The 8580-nt window shown below is 41.6% G+C and overlaps 1 long non-coding RNA gene across 1 annotated transcript; it reads right to left on the bottom strand.

The window, feature by feature from the left end:
* Positions 1-5099: 5099 nt before the first annotated feature.
* On the bottom strand, positions 5100-7847 carry LOC123156843 (uncharacterized). The gene is made up of 2 exons (XR_006478458.1): positions 7486-7847; positions 5100-7331 (listed from the first exon to the last, which is right to left on the bottom strand). It is a non-coding gene; the product is annotated as an uncharacterized lncRNA (long non-coding RNA).
* Positions 7848-8580: the final 733 nt, after the last annotated feature.

An 8580-nucleotide genomic window follows, 5' to 3' on the forward strand; every position in this document is an offset into this window, starting at 1 on the left:
ATCAATAACCAGTATTATTGAGGTTTTCAAAGTCGCTTTAGCGCAATGGCTATTATTTTATCAAAGGATATGATTTATTCTACAATAGAAGGAATAGTCCCGAGTCGTTGCAGGCTTACGACCCAGCACTTGGGGGCTACATTATTCAAATTGAGGTTATATCAAATATGCAAGTCTCCTGTCGCTGCAAGCATGCACCATGACACTTGGGGGCTAATGCAAAGTCATTGTTTGCTCACCTTATTGAAGACCCGACTCATCACATCGTAATGAGCCGGCCCTTGGGGGCTACCAATTGCTCCTATCAACAGTTTAAGGTACATAAGTTTTAAATCCATTATATTGAAGGATCCATTGCTCAGTTGGTAAAGCACAAGGCTCTTAACCTTGTGGACGTAGATTCAAGTCCCATGATGAGGGTTACATCATATGGTATATATTAAGTCCCAGCTTAATATTATCTTGCCGAGCCGGCCCTTGGGGGCTACACATCATTGCTCAAATCTACATGATTATACTTACAAAGTCCCTGCTCATTATTGCATAATGACCCGGCCCTTGGGGGCTACACTGGTTGAAGTTTTTATGAGTATAAGACAATTACAAGTCCCAGGTTGCTGCAAGCATGACAACCCGACACTTGGGGGCTCCATAATATGGAGTATTTAGTTTTTACTAAGTGACTGGGATGAAGAACATGGATTTCTTCTTAAGTGGCAGTATTTATATTGAAGCAAGTCTTAAGCCATCACTTTGTTCTGCTCAAGACTTGGGGGCTACATGTATTATATTATTATTGAAGAAATATTTTCAAATTCTCTGATTGAGCAAATTAGGTTGACCCGGCGTCACCAATCATTATGACCCTGTGGCTGCAACCCGGCGCCATTAATAATCATGAACTGGCGTTGGCAAAAATCATGAACCGGTGTCTGCAACAATCATGACTCGAAATTATCAAGTTTTTATAATCCGACAGTCTTTGGCAATGATAAAACCGGCAAGTTCTGCATCTTCAAACCGGTTGAATATCAAATAAGTATTTCAAGACCAATATTTCTTAAACCGGCGCTTTGGAAGCCGACTCAAGTGGATTATTCTTCACAGTATTTTTTCTATAAGAAGCCAACATCAGCAATTTGAGTATGAAGCTGGTTATTGACCCGGATTTTCTAGAAGGAGGAAATGACAAAGGACTTAAGGACGATCAGGTGCCGGTCTACAAGAATTCTTAACCCGGAGCACAACCTGCCAAATTTGTTCTGGTATTTATTTTGCAGCATAAGTTTACCATGGATAAATCCAAGCTAAACTTGGGGGCTAATGTCGGGGATATACCCCGCGGTGTAAACCAGCCGGAAGTTAACCCGGCCGGACTTGGCGGTTTATTTGAGACCCCGCTGACACTTGGCGGTTCACCGGCGACCCGTTTGGACCTGGCGGTTCACGACTCATTGGTAATCCGGCAGGCGGGTGCGAGGAGCGACAAGACCTGGTGGCCCAACAGGCGGTTCATGAAGGTCGGTTCATACTATGGTGGGCCGGTTTAAGAGGAAAGGCATAAGGAATATTTGTCTTACAAGAAGTTAAGACCTGGACTTGTATCCGGTTTGTATTAGAGATAGACTAATCCTAATCCTAATAGGACTCCACATGTAACCCGCCCCTTCAACATATATAAGGAGGGGCAGGGCTCCCCAAAGAGGGACATGCTACAAGCAAGAAGAAACAATCTTAGGGCTAGACACAAAGAGGAGAGCCAGTTTACGGCGACTCCCTCATGATGATAATGAGACCTAGCCTCAAACAGCATGTAGGGTTTTTACCGGATGATGTTTCCCGGGGCCCGAAGCTGTCTAAATCCTTGTCTTGTGTTGCGTCTCTCGATTCCGCTCAACCCCTCTCAGGCTACCACATAGATGTGTTGGCCTCGCGACTAAGTCCTCACACTAAGGACATCTGACGTGTTAATTCCACGACACAACTAGAATTGGAACCCAGTGTGCTGTCTCGGCAACATCGCATTGTTCCAACTTCCAAGGGAACCCATCAGCCTCCCATACATTGTCACAAAGGAACCCCGTCTCCATTTGCTCCATGCCTTCTTTGCTAGCGCCATCATCAAAGCCTCATCCACCCTCGGCAAGTGCACATGCTACCACCATGGCCGACACCGCCAGCACTGCTGCACTCGCATAGAACCTGACCTCAGGCGTTGTTGTAGAGGAATCAACCGTTCATTCTTCTAGCAGTTGTCCCAAGCTGTAGCTAGCTGTGTATAGAGATTAGAAGGTTAGAAGAAATAACGTGAATGTAATCTTAACCAAGTAAACAGTCACGTTAATACTTATCTAACACCGCCAAGGATAACTTCACTAAAAAGCAATCTTTGCAGTGCAACTTGCAAAGACAACTATCATCTGTTTTGTTCTATGGGTTATATCACTCATGTTCATTTTTTTCAAGATTCAAATATCAGAAAATAGCTTCATTCAAAATTACAGTTCTGAAGAATTTCCATCTTATATAGAGAATTACTAATGTCATAGATACTTTGTTGCATTAGCAAAACACAAGTGCACATTTACTGCCTTCTAGGATCACAACCGGAGATAGGCACATTAAATAAAATACTTAAAAGCGGATAATCTCTACAAAATGCTCACTTCAGCAACAAATACTTAAAAGCGGATAATTAATTAAAAGGTGAAGCAGAAGCTTGAACTGCTAACCGTTACTTGATGACCTATCTACACAATAGAGAGAGTCTGTATGTAGTATTATGCCTATCAATATCACAAAGATGGATGTGTACTTTCCTTGCTCCTAGACCATGAACTAAACTGTGTTATAATTTGCTTCTCTTCCTCCCTTCGTCCTGCATGGAACCAAGCATTACTCATACTCCATTTTTACACAACTGAAATAAATAATCAAATAAAAGTCTAAACAACTTCCCACAAAATAAAAGGGCATATCTAATGAAACAGGTTCACTCAAAAAAATGTTCTCACTGGAGAGCACATCAATGTGAAATGAAAAGTATCAATCAAGTTTTAAGTTGTACACCGCCAAGGATAACTTCAGTAAAAAGCAATCTTTGCAATGCAACTTGCAAAGACAACTCTCATCTGTTTTGTTATATGGGTTATATCACTCATGTTAATTTTTGGCAAGATTCAAATATCAAAAAATAGCTTCATTCAAAATTACAGTTCTGAAGAATTTCCATGTTATACAGAGAATTACTAATCTCATAGATACTCTGTTGCATTAGCAAAACACAAGTGCACATTTACTGCCTTCTAGGATCACAACCAGAGATAGACACATTAAATAAAATACTTAAAATCGAATAATCTCTACAAAATGCTCACTTCGGCAAGATGTTACAAAATGCCCGTGCGTTATAACAAAAGCGAATGAATCGGATAATTCTACTGATGAATTACAAAATTCCTGCAATTTGATGCTCACTTCGGCAACAAATACTTAAAAGTGGATAATTAACTAAAAGGTGAAGCAGAAGCATGAACTGCTAACCATTACTTGATGACCTATCTACACAATTGAGAGAGTCTGTATCTAGTAGAATGCCCGTGCGTTGCCACAGGCATTTGAAATCTTCTACTGAAGTTGTATATATAATATAACATAATGCATCTTAAACTTCACATACATACAAAAGATAGTCAGTAAAAATCGGGTAATAATTGAAATCCACTTCACTTGCAATGTAAGTTGATGAAAAAATAAGGACGCTGATAACTGCCACACGTGTGGCATATACGACATGCACCCACACACCGTGTGTGGTGTGAGTAGGAGGCAGCCCACACGGGCTGTGTGTGGGCGGACATTAGAATTGCTCATACGTGTGGGCGCGGCTACTTCGTGCCACACGTCCAACAAATACTACTCATCTCCACCCCGTGCGTGTGGCACGAAACAAAAAATGCTCACACGTCCTGACACAGCTACGTTTGGTACCCCGCGGGATGACGATTTAGTTGCCATCCTGGTTGGCAGATGTAGTTATTTGAGATGGCAAGTGTAGTTGTAAAAGCATGGCAACTCTATCTGTTTTGGTTAACTATAGTTGACATGTCTAATTTATGGTAGTTGTCGCGTGTAATCAAACCGTAGTTGCCGTGTGTGATTAACTACTTGCCACATATGGTCAAAACAGTAGTTACCATGTGTGTTTACCTAGTTGTCACGTGTGGTCCAACCATAGTTGCCATGTATTGTTAATCATAGTGTCCATGTATGTTTATCTGGTTGCCATGTACGCGCAACTGCAGTTGCCGTGTAGCAAAGAATCACAGTTGCCATGTGTGTGTACCGAGTTGCCACGTTCACGTAACTGCAGTTGCCGTGTAGCAAAGAATCACAGTTGCTATGTGTGTGTACCGAGTTGCCACGTTCGCGTAACTGCAGTTGCCGTGTAGTAAAGAATCACAGTTGCCATGTGTATGTACCGAGTTGCCACGTTCGCGTAAGTGCAGTTGCCATCCACAAGGTAGGAGTGTCGTGTGGGCGAAAAGCAGTTCGCCCACACGCGCATGACCTAGGTGGTGCCTGTATGGGCGAAAAACAGTTCGCCCACACAACGCAGCTGGCAAACAGCGTGGTGCGAGCGTGTGGGCAAAATCTCCAACGCCCACACACCAGCCCCGTCCTACGTGGCACACCAAATCCACCTTTTCGTGTCAAGATTCATGCAAAAGACAGTGAACGGCGATCCGGACATGTGGGCGAGTTGGGTAACGCCCACACGTGTGGGCGTTAGTGTTTTCGAATAATAATAATTTGATGATATGTACATAGAAAACCATGAGCGCACTAATAATTTGTTACGAATTAAGATTTCTACTTGATGCGCTTAAGATTTTCTCACACAATATCAACAATGATTTTTTCAGCTTCATTCCCACGATAATAATCATCCTACAGAAGCAATATATGTAGTTAGCATGAATATTTCACAATGAAGGTCTAAGAATGTGCAACAGAGAATACTCATCGTGCAAATCAAAGGAAGCAATTCTTTACCGTTTCACAAGGGCATAAAATCAGAAATAAAATAGGCAGACACATCTGCAATTGAATAACTTAATATTACCTTCAATATAGTAATAACAAGAATAAATTTACCCGTCCACTGGAAATTAAACATATATATAAATAAATCTTTTGCAGCCCATCATTGCTACGTAAGTGCCTATGTCATGTCAGTCGACATTTTTGAAGCATCATCCAAATCCATAAGTTCTTATATGACTTATAGAAGTGGAAAATATAAACAGTTATTAGGAAACTATATATTAAAGATCATGAATTTAAAATATATATTCAATGGTCAACGGCTAGAAATGAACAATGCCCATTTTTAACTGAATGAGTAACATAGTGCTTTTTAGTAGATTGAGTGGCATCCCAATTTCAATAAATTGTAGGCTCATCTATAAATTACTATTTGATGATTATTCTTGGTAATTTACTATTTAGGGTATGTGATATTCTAGCAGAAAAAATATGTTACATTTCTCTAGAGAAAACAACCGAATTTCCCTCTATATAAAAAACAGTCAATTTTTCTAAAAATCAAATGCAGCTAACCTCTCCTTTGCTTCTTATCTTATTCCGCAAAAGAAAAACACAACTCACTCCTCTCACTCTCTCAACACACAGGCACAAGCCTCACTCTTCCCACCACCCCTGCCGCTTCTCCCCGACACAGCGTCGCCTCGCCTCCTTTCCCTCCTATGCTTGGATATGTGGCCTCCGCTCCATGCTCACCGCCCCCTCCCATCCCTCAGTTGCAATATCTCCCCTCTCCTGCGAGCCATGGTATAAGCTCCGGCCAGGTCTGGTGAGCGGCGGTGAGCACACTTGGCGTGGTTAGTACCTGGATTCGGGCTTGACGACGACTTGTGACCCCGTACGGGTCGCCCCGTCACTTATCCCTAGCTCCCCTCCCGCCTCTGAGTTGTGACCGCGTGGTCCACGCCCTCATTCCCCGGCGACATTTGCCGCCTCTGTCGTGATGTCGTCCCACCGACCCTTCTGCTCCCCTCCCGGCTCCTAGCAGCTAGTGCGGACACTGAGAGAGATGTATGTTTATGGATTATATGTTTTACTTCGTGCTGCTACTGCAAAGATGTTCTATTAGTTTGTTTGGCTGTATTGTGATGACCATCAGAAACCAACTCCCTTTGCTATTAGGACTGTTCAATTCAGTTCTAGCGACTCCGAGGAAGCAATGTGTTATATGTCTGACATAGGATTGAGAACTAACTTACTTGAAGATCTGGATAACCTCAAACCTCTTTTCTAAATATTAACAGGCAGATGTTTTGGCCGAATTTCATCAACACTCCACAAAAAATGTAATGAGTATGCAAGCTCCTGAATTGGAGTATCATTATGTAAACTCCAGAAAGTTTTCTGTGGTGCTGATACATACATCATCAAGCTTACACCTGTTGTGGTATTCATATTCAGATTCCACATGAATAAAAAGCTTAAGTTGTCACATAATAAGAGATGAAGTAGAAAGCAAGCAAGAACAAATAAGGACTCAAAACAGCAAGTACCAAATATGGCAACGTTTCAAATATTCAGCGGCATATAAGCGACAAAAAACCACACCTTCTTGTACCATCAACAAATTGATCTTCTTTCTAAAAGATACCAATGACTTCCAAATTAAAGAGCAATTCTTGCATGCAACTGTATTTTGCAAGCAATTTCACCTTGAAGGAAATTAACATTTTGTTTTCCAGATAATTGACATGGTGCAGTTAAGTAATCTTGACAATTAGCTGATATTCGTGATCTATATGCCTGATCTATATGCACATTCAAGATGCCCTATAAACGGCAAGCATGTTAAAACCAACAAAGACGGCAAGAAGCCTACATAGTAGTGAAGTACATCCTTAGACAAAAACAAGGAGATCTTTCCTTGAACAGCAAGGAGCGCACACTTGTTTCACAACTCCAAAGTGCAGAAAACAGAGCATGGAATGCACACAAAAAATGATCAAAATTACAAGAAATTCCTGGTTCAAATTTAGTCGTTTCAATTTGTGTCTCATTTCACCTTATCTGATGGAACCGGTAAGTTTCATTTGAGAGAGAGAGAGAGAGAGAGAGCTTAGCTAGTGGATTTGCCTTGCTCACCCATCAATAATGGCGAAGAAGCTGCAGAGCAGTGGAGAATGCGCCACTGAACCTCGGACTATTTCTTTTCCTACTGCTGCTTCTTCTCTGGCTGCTTCCTTTTCTGCTGGACTGTTGCTCTAGTTTCTGCTGGACAATGTAGTCTGTTCACATCAGGATTAGCCTTACAACCATGGGATGGTACAGAGCAATAATCTACAGCGACAACAATAAGATGACCAAGTTCGACTACAAAAAAATGATATATAGTTTAACTGCAAATATGCCAACAAAAAATAAGAAATTCACCCCCCTTACATCTTTGATAGTGAAGAAGTTTTTGTCTACTTTTGCCGCCTTTTGGCCATTGTCGTTGACAAAACCCATATGCATCCAGCATTTGACCTCACTCCCAGGATTCGCTACTCGGCTTTGCGCGAGCTCATTCCCGTGATGTGGAAAGATAAAATATTGAATATTAAACACTTGGCCTAAATAATGCCCGCTCATTGCACTACAATCAGTATGGCATCCTGGCCTTTCACGGCCACAAGGAATTTCCCAGAATCGCTCACCCTCCCTAGCACAGTGAACAAAAAAATGCAATTTTGTGAAGGATAGCACTTGACTAAAGGAAACAATAACAAAAATTTACCTCAAAGTAAAAAAGGTAAAATAGTAAGCACCTTCCATAGTACAGTTTCTACTGCTGCTATCCAGTACAGTTTCCTTCAGGTAGTAGTGAATAAAAATGGACAAAAAGGAGAGCTGATATGAGAAAGAGAAAATTAGCATACCGGCATGAGCTATAATTCAAGTGCTAGTTCAACTTACACTCAACAGAGCAAATCATTGTGCATGTTTCACGCACCTAAAAAAATCTAGTTCAATTGAGAGACTCACCAGAGTACTTTATATGGTCTTTCTGCACTTTTTCCTGTCAAAGTAATATAACTTGATGGAGAACTCAAGATAAGCCCATCCAGATTACTTCAATATGCAATGCACTAACAACAAATAGTTTTATGAAAGAAACTGTAGCTTCCCTTATGGGATGCACATCTATACCTAAACCGCTGCACGAGCTCACCCTTGGCGGCTACCTGTTTGACACGAAGCACATGTTCACGATGGAGCAGATGTATAGGTCACCAAGCGCAGAGGAGCGCATGCACGTCAGCAGGGTTTCCTCCATGTTTGTCGTCCAACCGTAGAGCGATCAAAATTACGGCGTGGCATGCTTTCCCGTCTAGTAAAAATTGGAACCTGCCCTCACTGATTTGCTAATCGGTTGATCAAACTGAACATAGGTACAGAGCTTAATGTGCGGCTGATGGGTAGGTTAAGATTGGAAATTGGGTTCAGTAGTAGTAGTAGTCCAAAACCAAAACTTTGAGATGGTTGGGTTGGTAC

Source organism: Triticum aestivum, chromosome 7B, assembly GCF_018294505.1.
Source record: "Triticum aestivum cultivar Chinese Spring chromosome 7B, IWGSC CS RefSeq v2.1, whole genome shotgun sequence".
NCBI lineage: Eukaryota > Viridiplantae > Streptophyta > Magnoliopsida > Poales > Poaceae > Triticum > Triticum aestivum.